General features: G+C 34.8%; 1 protein-coding gene across 1 annotated transcript in view; it reads right to left on the bottom strand.

The window, feature by feature from the left end:
- Positions 1-21,254, bottom strand: part of LOC133321232 (protein winged eye) — a 110,294-nt gene that overhangs the window by 62,391 nt on the left and 26,649 nt on the right. The gene's annotated exons all lie outside the window — the stretch shown is intronic.

Raw genomic sequence — 21,254 nt, 5'->3', positions numbered from 1 at the left:
TATCAGAGCAATAGGCGTGGATTTTTAAAAAAATATTTTCTAGAGGAGTAGCACAGCTAGAGGCGTGGATTTTTAAATAATATTTTTTAGAGTTCTTCCAGAACAGTAGGTGTGGATTTTTAAAGAATATTTCCTAGAGGTCTATCAGAGCAATAGGCGTGGATTTTTAAAGAATATTTCCTAGAGGTCTATCAGAGCAATAGGCGTGGATTTTTAAAGAATATTTCCTAGAGGTCTATCAGAGCAATAGGCGTGGATTTTTAAAGAGTATTTTCTAGAGGACTAGCACAGCTATAGGCGTGGATTTTTAAAGAATATTTTCTAGAGGTCTAGCAGAGCAATAGGCGTGGATTTTTAAAGAATATTTTCTAGAGGTCTAGCAGAGCAATAGGCGTGGATTTTTAAAGAATATTTTCTAAAGGTCTATCAGAGCAATAAGCGTGAATTTTTAAAGAATATTTTCTAGAGGTCTATCAGAGCAATAGTCGTGGATTTTTAAAGAATATTTTCTAGAGGTCTATCAGAGCAATAGACGTGGATTTTTAAAGAATATTTTCTAGTGGTCTATCAGAGCAATAGGCGTGGATTTTTAAAGAATATTTTCTAGAGGATATCTGAACAATAGGCGTGGGTTTCAAAAGAATATTTTCTAGAGGACCAGTACAGTTTTAGGCATGGATTTTTAAAGCATATGTTCTAGAGGGCCAGCAAATTTATAGGCGTGGATTTTAAGAATATTTTTTAAGGACCAGTACAGTTTTAGGCATGGATTTTTAAAGCACATTTTCTAGAGGACCAGCAAATTTATAGGCGTGAATTTTAAGAATATTTTCTAGAGGGTATCTGAGCAATAGGCGTGGGTTTCAAAAGAATATTTTCTAGAGGACCAGTACTGTTTTAGGCATGGACTTTTAAAGCATATTTTCTAGAGGACCAGTACTGTTTTAGGCATGGACTTTTAAAGCATATTTTCTAGAGGACCAGCAAATTTATAGGCGTGGATTTTAAGAATATTTCCTAGAGGGCTAGCACAGCCACAAGAGTGAATTTTTAATGAATATTTTATAGAGGACCTCTAGAGCAATAGGTGTGATTTGTTTAAGAAATAAATTAGGAAGTACTTTCAGCATTATAGGATTGAATTTTCAATGAAGAAGATAGGAAGGACTTTCAGAATTATAGGCGTGGATTTTAAAAGAAAACGATAGGAAGGACTTTCAGAATTATAGGCGTGGATTTTAAAAGAAAACGATAGGAAGGACTTTCTTAAAAAATCCACGCCTTATTGGCCTGCTGATCTTTGAAAAAATATTTAAAAAAATCCACACCTTATTGGCCTCCTGATCTTTGAAAAAATATTAAAAAAATCCTTATTGGTCTGCTGATCTTTGAAAAAATATTTAAAAAAATCCACGCCTTATTGGCCTGCTGATCTTTGAAAAAATATTTTAAAAAATCCACGCCTTATTCGTCCTGGTCTTTGAAAAAATATTCTTTAAAAACCATGCCTAAGGGACTGTTGTTCTCTGGAAAATATATTCTTTTAAAAATTCATCCAAATCTAAAAAGGTATTTTTAATAAACTTTTTTCAAAGACCAACATACCATAAATCCATGTCTAAATGGTCTCAGTTTCTGGAAAAAAATCCACGCCTAAAAGACTTCAGTTTCTGGAAAAATATTCCATAAAAATCAACGCCTAAAAGACCTGTCTCGTAAAAAACCTATCCTTATTGGTCTGCTGATCTTTGAAAAAATATTTAAAAAAATCCACGCCTTATTGGCCTGCTGATCTTTGAAAAAATATTTTAAAAAATCCACGCCTTATTCGTCCTGGTCTTTGAAAAAATATTCTTTAAAAACCATGCCTAAGGGACTGTTGTTCTCTGGAAAATATATTCTTTTAAAAATTCATCCAAATCTAAAAAGGTATTTTTAATAAACTTTTTTCAAAGACCAACATACCATAAATCCATGTCTAAATGGTCTCAGTTTCTGGAAAAAAATCCACGCCTAAAAGACTTCAGTTTCTGGAAAAATATTCCATAAAAATCAACGCCTAAAAGACCTGTCTCGTAAAAAACCTATCCTTATTGGTCTGCTGATCTTTGAAAAAATATTTAAAAAAATCCACGCCTTATTGGCCTGCTGATCTTTGAAAAAATATTTTAAAAAATCCACGCCTTATTCGTCCTGGTCTTTGAAAAAATATTCTTTAAAAACCATGCCTAAGGGACTGTTGTTCTCTGGAAAATATATTCTTTTAAAAATTCATCCAAATCTAAAAAGGTATTTTTAATAAACTTTTTTCAAAGACCAACATACCATAAATCCATGTCTAAATGGTCTCAGTTTCTGGAAAAAAATCCACGCCTAAAAGACTTCAGTTTCTGGAAAAATATTCCATAAAAATCAACGCCTAAAAGACCTGTCTCGTAAAAAACCTATCCTTATTGGTCTGCTGATCTTTGAAAAAATATTTAAAAAAATCCACGCCTTATTGGCCTGCTGATCTTTGAAAAAATATTTTAAAAAATCCGCCTTATTCGTCCTGGTCTTTGAAAAAATATTCTTTAAAAACCATGCCTAAGGGACTGTTGTTCTCTGGAAAATATATTCTTTTAAAAATTCATCCAAATCTAAAAAGGTATTTTTAATAAACTTTTTTCAAAGACCAACATACCATAAATCCATGTCTAAATGGTCTCAGTTTCTGGAAAAAAATCCACGCCTAAAAGACTTCAGTTTCTGGAAAAATATTCCATAAAAATCAACGCCTAAAAGACCTGTCTCGTAAAAAACCTATCCTTATTGGTCTGCTGATCTTTGAAAAAATATTTAAAAAAATCCACGCCTTATTGGCCTGCTGATCTTTGAAAAAATATTTTAAAAAATCCACGCCTTATTCGTCCTGGTCTTTGAAAAAATATTCTTTAAAAACCATGCCTAAGGGACTGTTGTTCTCTGGAAAATATATTCTTTTAAAAATTCATCCAAATCTAAAAAGGTATTTTTAATAAACTTTTTTCAAAGACCAACATATAAATCCATGTCTAAATGGTCTCAGTTTCTGGAAAAAAATCCACGCCTAAAAGACTTCAGTTTCTGGAAAAATATTCCATAAAAATCAACGCCTAAAGCCTCTGTAAATTATACTTGTCTCTGGAAAATCGTTCTGGTGGACCTCGAAAAATCTTCTTTAAAAATTTGCTTCTCAAAAAAAATAGAACAAAACGTGATCTTATATAATCGAGCCATTAATTACAAAACGCCATGGAAAATTGACTTTTTATTCTCTTCGATTGTATTTTTTGTGGCGTAAAACTGAAACACTTTTAAATTAATTTTTTGTTTTTAATACCAAAAGCCAACGAACAGATAGATAGACACACAAACACACTTTCGCACATCGGCAGTAGCTGTCTACCAAAGCAGCAGCAACTGGTTGCATGTAAATTTTCTTAGTCAACACAAAAAGAACAACAACAGCAACAAAAACTATGTGAACAACAAAAAAAAAACAACAAATTTTGCAATTCTAATTCCTTCACAGTCCAGTTTTGTTTTTTCACCGATTCGACCTCTTCCTCCCCCGCCCCGGATTCCCAGCATTCTCCACCTACTGTTTTTTGCTAGGCCCCATCACAAACACACACACACACCATCAATAAACAGAGTACAATTCTTCTGTTACACTTCTTTACCCCCTACGAAGACGACGTAAATAACAAAAATGCCACGATTGACGCCTCTCCTGTCCCCCCTTCCCCACCAGCAGTGGTTAGAAAAACAGTGAATAAATTTTTATTTTAACACAAAATGTTATTTTAGGTCGTGAGTGTTATCATTAGTTGTTGTTGTGATTTTTAATGTTGTTATTGTTGCTATTCTTTATAACAATTTGACATACAATAAAAATATATTGTTGTTGTTGTGTGTAGTAAATATAAATATGTATTTGGAGCTTGTGTGTCGATAGAAGAACCCGAATGGGATGATTGGAAGTAGATATTTCAACAGGGGTGGGCTAAGGAACCGACGGACCTGAATATTTAAAGAATATTTTTTAGGCGTGGATTTTTAAATATTTTTGAGAATTCTGGAGGCCTTTTAGGCATGGATTTTAAAGAATATTTTTGAGAATTCTTGAGGCCTTTTCGGCGTGGATATTTTAATAATATTTTTGAGAATTTTGTAGACCATTTAAGAATGGGTTTTAAAGATTATTTCTACCACAAACTGAGGCCTTAGGCGTGGATTTTCAAATAATTTTTCTACCCCACATTGAGGTCTTTTAGGCGTTGATTTTTACAGAATATTTTTACCACAGAGTGAGGCCTTTTAGCTGTGGATTTTTAAAGAATACTTTTGAGAATTCTGGAGGCCTTTTAGGCGTGGATTTTTAAAGAATACTTTTGAGAATTCTGTAGGCCTGGTTTTCTGTAGGCGTGTTTTTTTAAAGAAGATTTTGGATTTTAAAGAATTTTTTAAGCCGAGATTGGGGCCTTTTAGGCATGGCTTTTTAAAGAATATTTCGATCAGAGAATTAGGCCTTTAGGCGTGCATTTTGAAAGAATTTTTAAGCCGAGATTGGGGCCTTTTAGGCATGGATTTTTAAAGAATTTTTTAAGCCGAGATTGAGGCCTTTTAGGCGTTGATTTTTAAGGAATTTTTTAAGCCGAGATTGGGCCCTTTTAGGTGTTGATTTTTGAAGAATTTTTTAAGCCGATATTGGGGCCGTTTAGGCGAGTATTTTTGAAGAATTTTTTAAGCCGAGATTGGGGCCTTTTAGGCGTTGATTTTTAAAGAATTTTTTAAGCCGAGATTGGGTCCTTTTAGGTGTTGATTTTTAAAGAATTTTTTAAGCCGAGATTGAGGCCTTTTAGGCGTTGATTTTTAAAGAATTTTTAAAGAATTTTTTAAAGAATTTTTTAAGCCGAGATTGGGTCCTTTTAGGTGTTGATTTTTGAAGAATTGTTTATGCCGAGATTGAAGCCTTTTAGGCGTTGATTTTTAAAGAATGTTTTAAGCCGAGATTGGGTCCTTTTAGGTGTTGATTTTTGAAGAATTTTTTAAGCCGAGATTGGGGCCTTTTAGGCGTTGATTTTTAAAGAATTTTTTAAGCCGAGATTGGGGACTTTTCGGCGTGGATTTTTAAAAAATTTTTTAAGCCGAGATTGGGGCCTTTTAGGCATGGATTTTTAAAGAATATTTCGATCAGAGAATTAGGCCTTTAGTCGAGTATTTTTGAAGAATTTTTTAAGCCGAGATTGGGGCCTTTTAGGCGTGGATTTTTAAAGAATTTTTTTAAGCCGAGATTGGGGCCTTTTAGGCGTTGATTTTTAAAGAATTTTTTAAGCCGAGATTGGGGCCGTTTAGGCGTGGATTTTTAAAGAATTTTTCGATCAGAGAATTAGGCCTTTAGGCGTGGATTTTTAAAGAATTTTTCGATCAGAGAATTAGGCCTTTAGGCGTGGATTTTTAAAGAATTTTTCGATCAGAGAATTAGGCCTTTAGGCGTGGATTTTTAAAGAATTTTTTGACTTTAAACTAATATTTCTACCAGAGACTGAGACCTTGTAGACGTGAATTTTTAAAAAATATTTCGATCAGAGAATTAGGACTTTAGGCTTTAAAGAATTTGGATTTTTAAAGAAATTTTTTAGCCGAGACAGGGCCCTTTTTGGCGTTGACTTTTAACGAATATTTCTACCAGAGACTGAGACCTTGTAGATGTGGATTTTTAAAGAATATTTTTTCCAAAGATTCACAAACTGTAAGCCTATTTCTACCAGAGACTGAGACCTTTTAGGCGTGGAATTTTTTCAGAGTTTCTGAGGCCTTCTAGGCGAATATTTTCAGGATGAGATCTTTTAGTCGAATATTTTCAGAGTTTCCGAGGCCCATTAGACGTTATTTTTTATTTTCTTGGAAATTTTATCAATCCCGCACGGCATCCCTACCACCTCAGTGCACATTTTGTATATTTCTGTGACTTTCGCTCACGTGTTGTTGTTAACTTTGTCTTGTATTTATTAAAAAAAAAACAACAACAACTGAGCTTATCAATTTTTGAAACAGAATAAAAATCAACAGCAAAATAATCCCAAAAGAAAAACAAGACAAACAAAAAACAGAACTATACACCCCAAGGAAAGAAGGAAGAAAAGACGGCATACAGAATTTTGAAGAAAAAAAAAAATATGACGCAAAAATACGAAATACGCAATATAATAAGGAATGTGAAAAAGCTGTGGAACTGCAACAGGTTTCAGAGGAGTATTAAAAAATTAGCAGATGATCCCTCCTCAACCACCTTCAAATTTTCCAAATCGAAGTTAGGTGGTTTGAGAAGATAGTGAGGTCCTTCCAAAGGAAAAAACAATATCCTCCCAAAAATACACCACACACTTTCACCACTTATATGTAGTGGTGTCGCTTCCGTTTTATTTATTCTGAAAATTCATCGAATCAAGGGCTGCGGACCAATAGAAAAAAAATGACTTCGGTAATAGAAGACTCTCATTTCGTTTTATATCACCTCAATAAGAATTTTGTTTTATATTCCGACATTCGATCGGCCTTAAAAAACACAGACCTTTCTGGTTTATCAGTGATTTTCTTTTCTTTTATTTTTTTATCGATGATTTTTGTGCCATATGTTTTTGTTCATAGATGTTTATCGCAAATGCAAGTTAAGAAATAACAACGGCAACAACAATAACAAAAAACAGTTGTTTATAAAACAATAAAATTTACACAAGATATCAAATGATTTTGTAGTTGATGTGGTTGTTTTTGTTTTTTTTTTCTGTCATTTATTGGTTAGTTAAGAAAACGCATTTGTCTGAGAGACAAGTTTTCTGTTTGTATTTGCGTTAGTCATTCGGCGATAATACAATTTGACTGGGTGAGTCACCGACATGGGTAGCGGTGAGTGTGTGTTTATTTGGCTTTATCACCTTCTCAAGCTAATCACCAACCGAATGCAGTAATCCACTCGACAAATATTAATGAGGACAATAACAATGGCACACCAAGATATTAATTAGGATATAAATGCCTAAAAGGTTTCAAAACGTGGAAAAAATATGTTCTTTAAAAATCAACGCCTTTAAGGTCTCCACGCCTAAAAGGCCTAAATTTTCCCCAAAAATATTTTTTAAAAACCCACGTCTAAAATGCCTCAGATTTCTACAAAAATATCCTTTAAAAATCCACGCCTAAAAGGCTTCCGATTTCTACAAAAATATTCTTTAAAAATCCACGCCTAAAAGGCCTCAGTCGGTAATAAAAATATTCTTTAAAAATCCACGCCTAAAAGGCCTCAGTGTCGGCTAAAAATATTCTTTAAAAATCCACGCCTAAAAGAACTCAGTCGGTAATAAAAATATTCTTTAAAAATCCCCGCCTAAAAGGCCTCAGTCGGTAATAAAAATATTCTTTAATAAAAATCCCCGCCTAAAAGGCCTCAGTCGGTAATAAAAACATTCTTTAAAAATCCCCGCCTAAAAGGCCTCAGTCGGTAATAAAAATATTCTTTAAAAATTCCCGCCTAAAAGGCCTCAGTCGGTAATAAAAATATTCTTTAAAAATCCACGCCTAAAAGGCCTCAGTCGGTAATAAAAATATTCTTTAAAAATCCACGCCTAAAAGGCCTCAGTCGGTAATAAAAATATTCTTTAAAAATCCCCGCCTAAAAGGCCTCAGTCGGTAATAAAAATATTCTTTAAAAATCCCCGCCTAAAAGGCCTCAGTCGGTAATAAAAATATTCTTTAAAAATCCACGCATATACCTCTATAGATCCTCATAAAAATATTCTTTAAAAATCCACGGCTAAAAGGCCTCAGTGTCGGGTAAAATTATTCTTTAAAATCCACGCCTAAAAGGCCTCAATCGGTAATAAAAATATTCTTTAAAAATCCACGCCTAAAAGGCCTCAGTCGGTAATAAAAATATTCTTTAAAAATCCCCGCCTAAAAGGCCTCAGTCGGTAATAAAAATATTCTTTAAAAATCCCCGCCTAAAAGGCCTCAGTCGGTAATAAAAATATTCTTTAAAAATCCACGCCTAAAAGGCCTCAGTCGGTAATAAAAATATTCTTTAAAAATCCCCGCCTAAAAGGCCTCAGTCGGTAATAAAAATATTCTTTAAAAATCCACACCTAAAAGGCCTCAGTCGGTAATAAAAATATTCTTTAAAAATCCACGCCTAAAAGGCCTCTGTCGGTAATAAAAATATTCTTTAAAAATCCACGCCTAAAAGGCCTCAGTCGGTAATAAAAATATTCTTTAAAAATTCCCGCCTAAAAGGCCTCAGTCGGTAATAAAAATATTCTTTAAAAATCCACGCCTAAAAGGCCTCAGTCGGTAATAAAAATATTCTTTAAAAATCCACGCCTAAAAGGCCTCAGTCGGTAATAAAAATATTCTTTAAAAATCCCCGCCTAAAAGGCCTCAGTCGGTAATAAAAATATTCTTTAAAAATCCCCGCCTAAAAGGCCTCAGTCGGTAATAAAAATATTCTTTAAAAATTCCCGCCTAAAAGGCCTCAGTCGGTAATAAAAATATTCTTTAAAAATCCACGCCTAAAAGGCCTCAGTCGGTAATAAAAATATTCTTTAAAAATCCCCGCCTAAAAGGCCTCAGTCGGTAATAAAAATATTCTTTAAAAATCCCCGCAAAAGGCCTCAGCCTAAAAATTCCCGGGCCTCAGTCGGTAATAAAAATATTCTTTAAAAATCCACGCCTAAAAGGCCTCAGTCGGTAATAAAAATATTCTTTAAAAATCCACGCCTAAAAGGCCTCAGTCGGTAATAAAAATATTCTTTAAAAATCCCCGCCTAAAAGGCCTCAGTCGGTAATAAAAATATTCTTTAAAAATCCCCGCCTAAAAGGCCTCAGTCGGTAATAAAAATATTCTTTAAAAATCCACGCCTGAGAGGCCTCAGTCGGTAATAAAAATATTCTTTAAAAATCCCCGCCTAAAAGGCCTCAGTCGGTAATAAAAATATTCTTTAAAAATCCCCGCCTGAAAGGCCTCAGTCGGTAATAAAAATATTCTTTAAAAATCCACGCCTAAAAGGCCTCAGTCGGTAATAAAAATATTCTTTAAAAATCCACGCCTAAAAGGCCTCAGTCGGTAATAAAAATATTCTTTAAAAATCCACACCTAAAAGGCCTCAGTCGGTAATAAAAATATTCTTTAATAAAAATCCCCGCCTAAAAGGCCTCAGTCGGTAATAAAAATATTCTTTAAAAATCCACGCCTAAAAGGCCTCAGTCGGTAATAAAAATATTCTTTAAAAATCCCCGCCTAAAAGGCCTCAGTCGGTAATAAAAATATTCTTTAAAAATCCACGCCTGAGAGGCCTCAGTCGGTAATAAAAATATTCTTTAAAAATCCACGGCTAAAAGGCCTCAGTCGGTAATAAAAATATTCTTTAAAAATCCACGCCTGAGAGGCCTCAGTCGGTAATAAAAATATTCTTTAAAAATCCCCGCCTAAAAGGCCTCAGTCGGTAATAAAAATATTCTTTAAAAATCCCCGCCTAAAAGGCCTCAGTCGGTAATAAAAATATTCTTTAAAAATTCCCGCCTAAAAGGCCTCAGTCGGTAATAAAAATATTCTTTAAAAATCCACGCCTAAAAGGCCTCAGTCGGTAATAAAAATATTCTTTAAAAATCCACGCCTAAAAGGCCTCAGTCGGTAATAAAAATATTCTTTAAAAATCCCGCCTACCTCAGTCCTTTAAAAATCCACGGCCTCAGTCGGTAATAAAAATATTCTTTAAAAATCCCCGCCTAAAAGGCCTCAGTCGGTAATAAAAATATTCTTTAAAAATCCACGCCTGAGAGGCCTCAGTCGGTAATAAAAATATTCTTTAAAAATCCACGGCTAAAAGGCCTCAGTGTCGGGTAAAATTATTCTTTAAAATCCACGCCTAAAAGGCCTCGGTGTCGGGTAAAAATATTCTTCAAAAATCCACGCCTAAAAGGCCTGATTGTGGGGAAAAAATATTCTTTGAAAATCCATGCCTAAAAGGCCTCAGTATCTGGTGGTAAAAATATTCTTTAAAAATCTACGCCTAAAAGGCCTAAGTATCGGGGTAAAATATTCCTTAAAAATCCACGTCTAAAAAACCTCAATCTGTGGTAAAAATATCCTTTAAAAATCCACGCCTAAAAGGCCTCAGTCTGTGATAAAAATATTCTTCAAAAATCCTCAGCTAAAAGGCCTGTGCCAGGGGAAAATATTCTTTAAAAATCCATGTCTAGAATGCCTCAGTCTTTGTCAAAATTATTCTTTAAAAACCCACTACTAAAAGGCCTCTGAGATCCCCAACAACATATTTTTTAAAAGACCACAGATTTCTCCAGAAATTCCCTTTGAAAGCCCACGACTAAAAGGCTTTAGAGATCCTTTAAAATATTCTTTACAAATTCACGACAATAACGCCTCAATATCCCTCAAAAATATATATTTTTTTTTTTTAAATCAGTAGTTCCTTAAAAAAATATTCTTTTAAAATCCATGTTTTTTCCGATTTTTTGTGGTAATTTGAAATATTATGTGGGAATTTTGTTTGCCGTCGGCAAATCACTTCCCATGTAAAGGGCCGAGATTTCAAATATAACGATTCCAAATTGGTTAAAAATAAATATAATTATTTTTTAGAGGCTACTATCGAAGGAGCATTGAGAGGAAGACATACAAATAAAAACAAAATATTCTTTGATAATTTTGAAAGAAAAAACTTTGAAATAAAATGCAAGAAATTTTGCCGACGGCAAAACAGTTTTGAAAATAATTTTTTGTATGCGACAATTTCATAATCTAATACCGAACATAATTTAATTAAATTTATTTATTTTCCCCAAAAAGATCAATCCGCATGCGGTCATTTCAAATTTTTCATTCACACATTCCCGCCCCTCCTTCTCCTCCTCCTCCTAATTCATTAATCAGAAAAAGTTCCCTTTTCTCGGGGGTTTGAATGTCATTACGACTAAAAGCCATCATTATTAGTAAGAAGAAGAAAATAAACCGGATTTTGTTGTTTTTGGTGCTTTGGTTTCTTTACAATCCCCGCCTCGGGTATTGTTTTAAATTTGTCAAATGTATTCATCCGTTGGAGGTATAAATTTCCATATATCGATAGATTCATAAAAAATTAAAAAATAAAAAAAATATTTTATGACAGCGGCCAAGATGACGCTGGGCTCGTCGGCTTGGTCGGCTTATGGGATTTTGTATTTGAAATCTTTTCGCTGTTTTTCGGTATTAAAAATTGGACACTCAATTTTATTATCATTTAGGTTGTTGTTGTGTTGTTTTTTGGGGAATTTTATTTTTTCAAACATTTTTATTAGCTCTCTGGGGTTTTAAAAACGACGGAGCAACGTATTAGACAATTACATGCATTTGACGGGGGTGGGGGCAGAAACGTTGCGAAGCTAATGATAATGTAATTTCCCAAAGGGATTAACAAACAAAAACAATAAAAATATTAATATATGGAGAAGAAAAGAACAACTACTTAAAAATATTATGGGTACAAAGCAGATTGGATTAAATTAAAAAAAAAAATCACGCCTTATATGAACCTTAGTAATATATTTATTAAAAATCCACGGCTTATTTGTACCCTGAAAATATTTCTAAAAACACGCATTGTTTGACCCTAAAAGATGTTTAAAAAAACCCACGCTTAATTTTAATCTCAAAAAAAATATTTAAAAAAAAATACAGGTCTCATTTTTGCTTCGAAAAAAAATTGAATAGAATTTTTTTAAAGAGTGGATACTATATCCACGCCTAAAAGGCCTCAGTCTCTGATAGAAATATTCTTTAAAAATCCACGCCTAAAAGACCTCAGTCTCTGATAGAAATATTCTTTAAAAATCCACGCCTAAAAGGCCTCAGTCTCTGATAGAAATATTCTTTAAAAATCCACGCCTAAAAGGCCTCAGTCTCTGATAGAAATATTCTTTAAAAATCCACGCCTAAAAGGCCTCAGTCTCTGGTAGAAATATTCCACGCCTAAAAGGCAAAGTCTGTGGTAAAAATATTCTTTAAAAATCCACGCCTAAAAGGCCTCAGTCTCTGGTAGAAAAGGCAAAGTCTGTGGTAAAAATATTCTTTAAAAATCCACGCCTAAAAGGCCTCAGTCTCTGGTAGAAATATTCCACGCCTAAAAGGCCTCAGTCTCTGGTAGAAATATTCTTTAAAAATCCACACCTAAAAGGCCTCACTCTCACATAGAAATATTCTTTAAAAATCCACGCCTAAAAGGCCTCAGTCTCTGGTAGAAATATTCCACGCCTAAAAGGCCTCAGTCTCTGGTAGAAATATTCCACGCCTAAAAGGCAAAGTCTGTGGTAAAAATATTCTTTAAAAATCCACGCCTAAAAGGCCTCGGTCTCTGATAGAAATATACTTTAAAAACTCACGCCAAAAAAGGCCTCAGTCTCTGTTCGAAATATTCTTTAAAAATCCACGCCTAAAAGGCCTCAGTCTCTGTTAGAAATATTCTTTAAAAATCCACACCTAAAAGGCCTCAGTCTCTGGTAGAAATATTCTTTAAAAATCCACGCCTAAAAGGCCTCAGTCTCTGGTAAAAATATTCTTTAAAAATCCACGCCTAAAAGGCCTCGGTCTCTGATAGAAATATTCTTTAAAAATCCACGCCTAAAAGCCTTATATGAAGCTCGAAAAATATTTTTTAAAAAAATCCACGGCTTAATAATAATAAACCTCTTAAAAATACTAAAAATAATCCGAGCCTTTTTTGAACCTTAACATAAATTTTATTTTAAAAGTCTAAGCCCTACTTTTGATCCCTTAAAAATATCTTTTAAAAATCAACGCTTATTCAAATCTTCGAATTCGAAAAAAATCCTCTCTTCTACATCATCCTGTCCTCCACACATCACCCACATAATTGTTGATTAATGTTGCCAGAATTATAAATTTTGTAATTTAAAAAAAATAAAAAATAAAAAAAAACAAATTTCTAAGAAATTTAGTTTTCTAACCAAAAAGGGTTTATTGCACCAACCTAGAATGGTATTACCAGCCAGTCAGCTAGTCAGCCAACCAGCTAGCCAGCGTGCAAACCACAATCATCTAATGACCACCCCCTGTAGTTTGAGGTTTTGTGCTCAATATAAGCGGTTTAAAATGTGATCTAATCATAGTTCTGCCGCTTGTGGTCGCAATCAACGGAAGCCCGGCAATCATCCGTAGTTTTTTTTTTTGGAGGTGGTGTGTGGACTTGCATTTGGGGTTTTTTGCGATTTGGTTAATATGAATTTGTTGAATATCATAGAAATTATCATATCGGATGCAGGTTCGCAAACAAAAAAATGCACTATGAAAATATATTTCTTTTATGAAACAAAAAAATTTTATATATATATATATATATATATATATTTTTTTTTTTTTTTTTTTGAAATGTTTTTTTAACTCCTGTTTTTTGAATGAGCGATCTTTCCAGTTCTGTTTTACATTTTTAAGTTCTGAATCAGTTTCAGTTTGTTCATTTGTTTTCTGTTATTTTTGCATTGAACTTTGTATAATAAATATTTTAACATTTAAATATATTCAGTGGTGGTTCAATAAAATATTCGTATTTCCCCACAGAGAATATGGCACAGTGTTTTGAAAAGGGAAAAATATATAAAAAAATATTTTTATTTAAAAAAAATGCTTTTCAAGGGTTAGGCGTGGATTTTTTTTAAATATTTTTTTCAAGGATCCCAAAAGAAGATCATTTTTCAAAAATGACGTGCATTTTCCAAAAATGCATCCCAAAAAGTCGTGGATTATTTGAAAATATTTTTTAATGTTCTAATAAGGCGTGGATTTTTTAAAAATATTTTTTAATGACTCAAATAAGGGGTCTTTAATCTCAATTGTGGACCCTGACTTCCCCTCGGTGCCACCTGGGGAGCTACTTTCATCACCCGATGCAATAGTGAGCCGCGTGTTTACTTAAGAACTATAAAAAAATGGGTTGAGGCGTCGGGTTAGTTGTCCACTCTCGGAAAACTAAACCTACTATGAAAAAGCATAGAAAAAGAAGCAAAAAACATGGTAGTTGGCAGCACCAGATTCCAGCATCTCGATATACACAAGGCCACTTGGATTTCGAACAACGAGAAATCAAATCGATCATCCAGTATTTTAGACGTTCGATCGATCCGAGGAGCGAATATCGAGTCGGACCATTACCTTGTGGGAGCCAATGTACGCACCCGTCTTAATGTAGCAGCAAAGATGCGATCTAATGTAACACGAAAATTTGACGTTGAAAAGCTGCAAACACAACAGATAGCAGAAGCCTACTCCGCTCAACAGGGAGAAAAGGAGATAGGAGAAACGTATTTTCAGAAAAAAGAAGAAAGAGAAAGAAGAAAACGTGAGCAAATAGAGATGTTCAGGAGTCTGAATGAAATTCCAAAATTCTCCAAACGGGTAAAACACCAAACCGAAGTCTTTCGTGCAGGCACATCCTTCTGTAGAGATAAAGAAGGAAACATGGTGACAGATACAGACAGCGTGCTAAGGATGTGGAAGGAGCATTTTGAAAAACGTCTGGTATCAAATAGTAGCGGTGAAGAAGATACCCCAGAACCAATAATAGATGACCCTATAGAGTGTATACCCCCTAGCCAAGAATAATAAAGCAGCAAGCCGAACTATTCAAGACTGATGGTCAGATTTCTGGTAAAGAGCATGCCCCAGCTGATTAGTAAAATTTGGCTAAAAGAATGCATGCCCAATGATTGGAACCTCAGCATCCTGTGTCTCGTGCACAAAAAACTATAGAGGAATAAGTCTCCTTCCCATCGCATATTAAGTGCTATCCAGCGTGCTGTGTGAACGACTGAAGTCAATGGTCAATGAGATTATTGGACCTGACCAATGTGACTTCAGACCTGGCAAATCCACCACTGACCAGATTTTTACTCTGCGCCAAATCCTGGAAAAAACCCCACGAAAAACACATTCCACCTATTCGTCGACTATAAAGTCGCATTCGACAGCCCTATCCGTTCAGAGGTGTATAAAGCCATGTCTACGTTTGGCATTCCTGCAAAATTAATACGGCTATGCAGGATAACTTTAACTGGCACAAGATCAGCAGTTAAAGTCGGAAAGGATCTCTCGGGGCCCTTTAATACCGAACGAGTATTCGACAAGGTGACCATTTGTCGCGTGACCTTTGTAACATCCTGCTGGAAAAGGTCATACGAAAGGCAAAAGTGAACAAAAATTGCATTCTGTACACCAAACAACACATGTTACTCGCCTACGCCGATGTCATCGATATAATGGGTCGAACATTGAGAACGGTAACAGCCACCTTTGAACAAACTGAGAAGGAGTCTGCCAAAGTGGGTCTGGCAGTAAACGGCGAGAAGACCAGCTGATGGTATCAACGCGCAAGACGTCCGGTAGACTCGGACCAACTGTGGAACTTGAGAACTACAGCTTCATAGTCAAAGATTTTATATACAATAAATAAAACGAATGACATCAGTTTTGAAATTCGGAGAAGGATAGTGATGGCGAACCGATGCTACTATGGTCTGAGCAAACAATTCAAAAGCAATGCCATCTTCCGGCAGACCAAACTCACACTCTACAAGACGCTACCTGTGCTTTTATATAGATCTGAAGCATGGGTACTTGCGGAAGCAAATGAGGCAGATCTTTGGAGTGTTTGAGAGAAAATTTCTCCGAAAGATCTATGGACCGATCTGCGTTGATGGCGAATATCGCCGTCGAATGAACCATGTGTTAGTTGTACCAGCTATTCTCGGACATCGGCATTGTTAGACGTATTGAGCTGCAGCGACTACGTTGGCCAGGTAATGTTATGAGAATGGATGAGGATGCCGCAGCCCAGAAGGCATATAAAAGCGAACCAGCTGATGGTTCACGCAGAAGGGGAAGGCCACGAATAAGATGGAAAAATCAAGTGGAAGATAACATTGCCGAAAAGGGTCTTTCAAATTGGAAAAACTGCGCAAAAGACCGACGGGCCTGGAAATCTTTTTTAAGCTCGGCGTATGCAACGAAAGTTCTGTCACAAGCCAACTAAGTAAAATGAAAATTTGTCGATTTTTTAAAAAAATATTTTTTTTTTAAACCCAACAAGCTGTCAATTTAAAAATATTTTTTATAAAGAGTTTTAAAAGCCCAGTTCCTTTAACCACTGTTTATATTTTTATGTGCGCCTATTATTTTTTTAAGAATTCTCGTTTTTGTTTAACAAAAAAAAAAATGTAGAAAAAACGCCACACAAAAAAGCACAACAACACCATCGTAAAAAAATCGAAAACAAGTTCTCTGCTGCTCTTCGTTTAGAATCGCTGGGCTCTATTGTTTATAAACAAAACGACGACGAACGTCAGGCAGGCAGTCAGTCAGTTAGGCAGACACACACAACTTGGCACACATAGCCGGGGCGCAGTGCTGCACCTCTGCCTCTATCTTCTTCTTCTAATCGACGACGACCACAAAGACCCAACAACAACAACAGCAACAACACAATTGTGACGATGGCGACGACGGACTAGTGGCCGTCAGTTAGTTTAGTTCACTCACTCATTATTAGTAGCGGCTGCTGCTGCGGCAGCATCAGCTAGGCATGCAGCCATCGGTCCAAGCCACAGCGCCAGCTAACAGTGAGTGGCGGTGGTGGCGACGGCAGTCAGGCATTCCATTTCCACGAACTCGGGAGGGATTTCTTCTTTTAATGCTTTTTTCGGATAGTTGCTGTTGTTGTTATTAGTTGTATTTCTTTTTTTTAAATAATAAATTTCATGTGTTCGTTCGTTCTTGTTGTTATTATTATTTTTTTTCTGTTTTTAATTTTTTGTTGTTTTCTTAATTTTATGTATTTTTTCGCATTAGTTTTGCCTGATGATTTAGGTTGGCGTTTAATGATTTTTGTTGTTTTTGTTTTTATTTTTATTTTATAATTTATTTCATGTTTTTAATGCTGCTTGCTGCTTTTGTTGTTGTTGCTATTTTCATTTTTAAAATTTTACAAAAATGCGAAAATCTTGGTGATTTGAAAAATGGCAAATCGAGAATTTTCTTTAGAGACAGACTGAAGGGAGATTCTATAGAACGCAACGGAAGCAGGGTAAAGCTGAGCAGAGAGGAGTTTTTATAGACGAAAAAATTAATGTGTAGATTTTTAAAACATATTTTTCCAAGGCTCAAATAAGTCGAACATTTTTTTTAAAATATTTTTTTAAGACTCAAATTAGCCTTAGATGTTAAAAAATATATATTTGAAAATGTTTTTTGACGGTTCATATAAAAATTATTTAAAAACAAATTTCCAAAGCTCAAATAAGGCGTGGATTTTTTGAAAATATATTTCATGTCACGGGCTTAAAAATAAGGCCTAAAGATTTGAAAAAGTATTTCTAAAGATTTTTTAAAATATTTTTTTTTTTTTTGAAGTTCAAAAAAAGCGCGTATTTTTTTTTAATATTTTTTTGGGAGGTTCAAAAAAGGTGCGGATGTTTTAAAAATAATTTCTTCAATTTCTTAATATTTTTTAAAAATAATTTTGTTAACTTCTAAAAAATTTTTTAAAAATAATTTTTTTAATTTCTAAAAATTTTTTTAAAAATAATTTTTTTTAATTTCTTAAATTCTTTTAAAAGTATTTTTTTCAGTTTCTTACAATTTTTTAAAAATAATTTTTCAAGGATCCCTACAAGGCGTGAATGTTTAAATCCTACACAACTATGTTGTCAGGGTATTATAGCTTTGTGCAACACCAAGAGTTTGTAACGCCGCGAAATATTGGTCCTAGACCCACCTTTAAGTATACCGATCATATCTCGACTAGCTGAGTCGATCTAGACATGTGTGTCCGTCCGTCCGTCTGTCCATTATATTTTGCAAACACGATACAGGCCACAGTTATGGACCAATCTTCACGAAATTTTGCATGTAGAATGCGTTCTGGCCAATGAAGACCCCTATTGTTTTTGGTGGAGATCGGTTAATATTTAGGGGATGAAATGGACCAAAAACATTATTTTTTAGTCTGATTTTCTTGTCGCTCCAGAGAGGGGTATTGGGTCAAAGAATAAGCTTGGTTGTTTTGATAGACATCGGTCAATACTTAGCGGATCAAATGGACCCTGACTTTTGTGTGAAAAATTACAAAATTTGTAATCTATGGCGTATATATTTACTCCTGAAGGACATAGAGCCGAGAAGTTAATAGTTTATCCAAGAGGAGTGATTGACCTTTAAATTGATACCAATTATATTGTCGTATGTACACGGATGTGGGAGCTATATGTAAATATTTACAGGTACTTACAAAATATTACCCAGGCACGGAATAAAAATCCGGAAAAAAAACTAAATTCTGTGGTAGTTTTGTAGGGTATCGTATGGTCGGCCCCGTCCGACTATACTGCTTCGCTCACTGGTTTTTATATAATTTTGTTAATGCTCAAACAGGTTTGGATTTTTATACCCTACACAACTATGTTGTCAGGGTATTATAGCTTTGTGCAGCCTCAAAAGTTTGTAACGCCGCGAAATATTGGTCCTAGACCCAGATCGTCCGTCCGTCTGTCCATTATAATTTGTAAACACGATACAGGCCACAGTTATGCACTAATATCCACGAAATATTGCATGTAGGATGGGTTCTGGCCAATGAAAACCCCTATTGTTTTTGGTAAATATCGGTTAATATTTAGGGAATGAAATGGACCAAAAACTTTATTTTTTGGTCTGATTTTCAGGACGCTCCAGAGGCCGCAATTATGGCCCAAACATCGGGAATTTTTACATGGAGAAGGGGATCGTTCCAACGAATAAGCATGCCTGTATTGATAAAGATCGGTCAATATTTAGCGGGTCAAATGGACCCGCTATACAGCGTATATATTTACCCCTTGGAATATAGAACCGAGAAGTTGATAGTATATCCAAGAGGAGTGGTTGACCATTAAATTGATACTAATATATGGCCGTATGTACTCAGATGTGCGAGATACACTTAAATATTTACAGGTTCTTACGTACTGAGATATTATTTAGTAACCCATTACCACACTAGAGGGCGGAAATATAGCACTGATCGCTTTGAAATGTTCAATGAGGATCCAGGTATGGTCAGGGATATCGGCTATAATTTTTGGTGAAGATCAGATACAAATTTTGGGATGAAGTGGACCGAAAACTTAATTTTTTATGTTTTTTTCTAGACGATCTATAGGCCACAATTATAATCCGAACATCACAACACAATCCACGGTGAAGGGAATATGGACAAGTAATTAGATGGACTATAGTGAATATTAGTAATATTCTGAAAATACGTCAGTGTAAGGAAGAGGTGCTGTAGACCTCTAATCGGCAAGAGGATGCAGTTATCCCGAAATATTGCCCAGACTCGGAATAAAAATCGACAGAAAGTTAGAGTTCCGTGGAAGTTGTGTAGGGTATCGTATGGTCGGCACCGTCCTACTATACTGCTCCCCCTGCTGGTTTTAAATAGTTTTGAAGCCTCAAACAAGGCATGTATTTTTTTATATAGTTTTAGAAGCCTCAATAAAATTTCCCACACTCAAACAATGTTTTGATATTTTTAAAATAATTTTTTCAGAGCTCAAATAAGGAGTGGATTAAAAAAAATAATTTTTCCGCAAAAATTCGCTCGCGAATGATAAAAAATATGATTTTTTTTCGTTTGTGCTCATTCTGCGAATGAATTTATCACGATAAATTCTTTACCCAACGAGCATTCGCCAAACGAATGTTCGCACACACATTACAAAAGAATGCGAGCACACAATAACGATCGTTCGTTGCGATGGTGGTTGAAATCATTTCTGACATTCATTCGCCAATGGCAAAGAATGATCGCAAATGTTCGCGAATGATTCTTTTTTGAGATTTTCAAAAGAACGATCTTCAGCACAGAATGCTCACGAATGAATGAATCGACGACGCTTGCAGCGAAGTTTTATCATTCGTGATTTTGTCCTGCAATGCGAACATTCGCGAGAGATTGCATATGTTTTTTTCATTCATTGTAACTTTATCATTCGCGATAAATTGAAAAACATTCGAATTCTCGCCGTGAGCATTCGTGAGAAATAGTGTATTTTAATCATTCTCCGCACCCTGAATTTTTCTAAACCGTGGAATTTCGCGAATGATTCTTTCTTTGAGATTTTCAAATAAACGCTCTTCAGCAAAGAATGCTTGCGAATGAATGAATCGACGACGCTTGCAGCGAAGTTTTATCGTTCGTGAATTTTTCCTGCAATGCGAACATTCGCTTTCGCTTTATCATTCGCGATAAATTGGAAAACATTCGAATTCTCGCCGTGAGCATTCGTAAGAAATCATTTTCCGCACCCTGAATTTTTTCAAAGGTGTGGATTTTATAAAAATAATTTTTAGATGACGTCGATTATTTAAAAAAAAATATGTTTAGATGTTCAACTATTAGATGTTCAAATACGGCATGGATTTTTTAAAAATCTTTTTCCCAAAGAATTTTAAAAAAATATTTTCCTAGCTTAAAATAAGGCATGAATTTTTTAAAAATATTTTTTTCCAAGGTTTAAATAAGGCGTGAAATTAGATTTTTTTAAAATATTCTATCATGACTCAAATAAGGCATGACTTTTTTTTAAATATATTTTGCCGCCTAAAAACCTCTGTATGACATCAGTAACATAAAATGTCTTCAACTTTTTTGCCATTTTATCTTCCGCAAATGGAAAACATAAAAAACACAAACAACAACAACAAAGTAAAGGAGATCAACATAAAAGAAGGAAGAAGAAGACGAAAAATCAACACAAAAAACCAAAACTGGAATCCTGGAGACAAAAAAACCTAACTTTACTGCCACCACATGATGATGAAGGGGGAGTGGCGGGAAAAGATTTGCGTTTGCACAACTTAGTGAATGATGCTCCGACTGGACTGGCTCTGGCAAGGTGGCAGCCAGGCAGGAAGTTAGGAGCAGCTAACTAAGCTTTGCAACAACAACAACTGCAAAAAAAACATGAAAATAAAATAAAACAAGTTACTACTTAAAGCGCGATCGGATCGGGGAGGAGGGGAATTGTAAAGAAGTCGATTTTTTGTGACTTTAATTTTTTTTGTCCGAATGCTACTCCTCTATTACCAGTGGTAGTGGTGGCCAGAGAGACCTGGCCGCACTACCTGGCACTCT

Source organism: Musca vetustissima, unplaced genomic scaffold (genome assembly GCF_032173495.1).
Source record: "Musca vetustissima isolate MV318-11 ecotype Yass unplaced genomic scaffold, APGP_CSIRO_Mvet_v1 utg17366, whole genome shotgun sequence".
NCBI classification, from domain to species: Eukaryota; Metazoa; Arthropoda; class Insecta; order Diptera; family Muscidae; genus Musca; species Musca vetustissima.
This window is presented reverse-complemented; position numbering and strand designations above follow the sequence as displayed.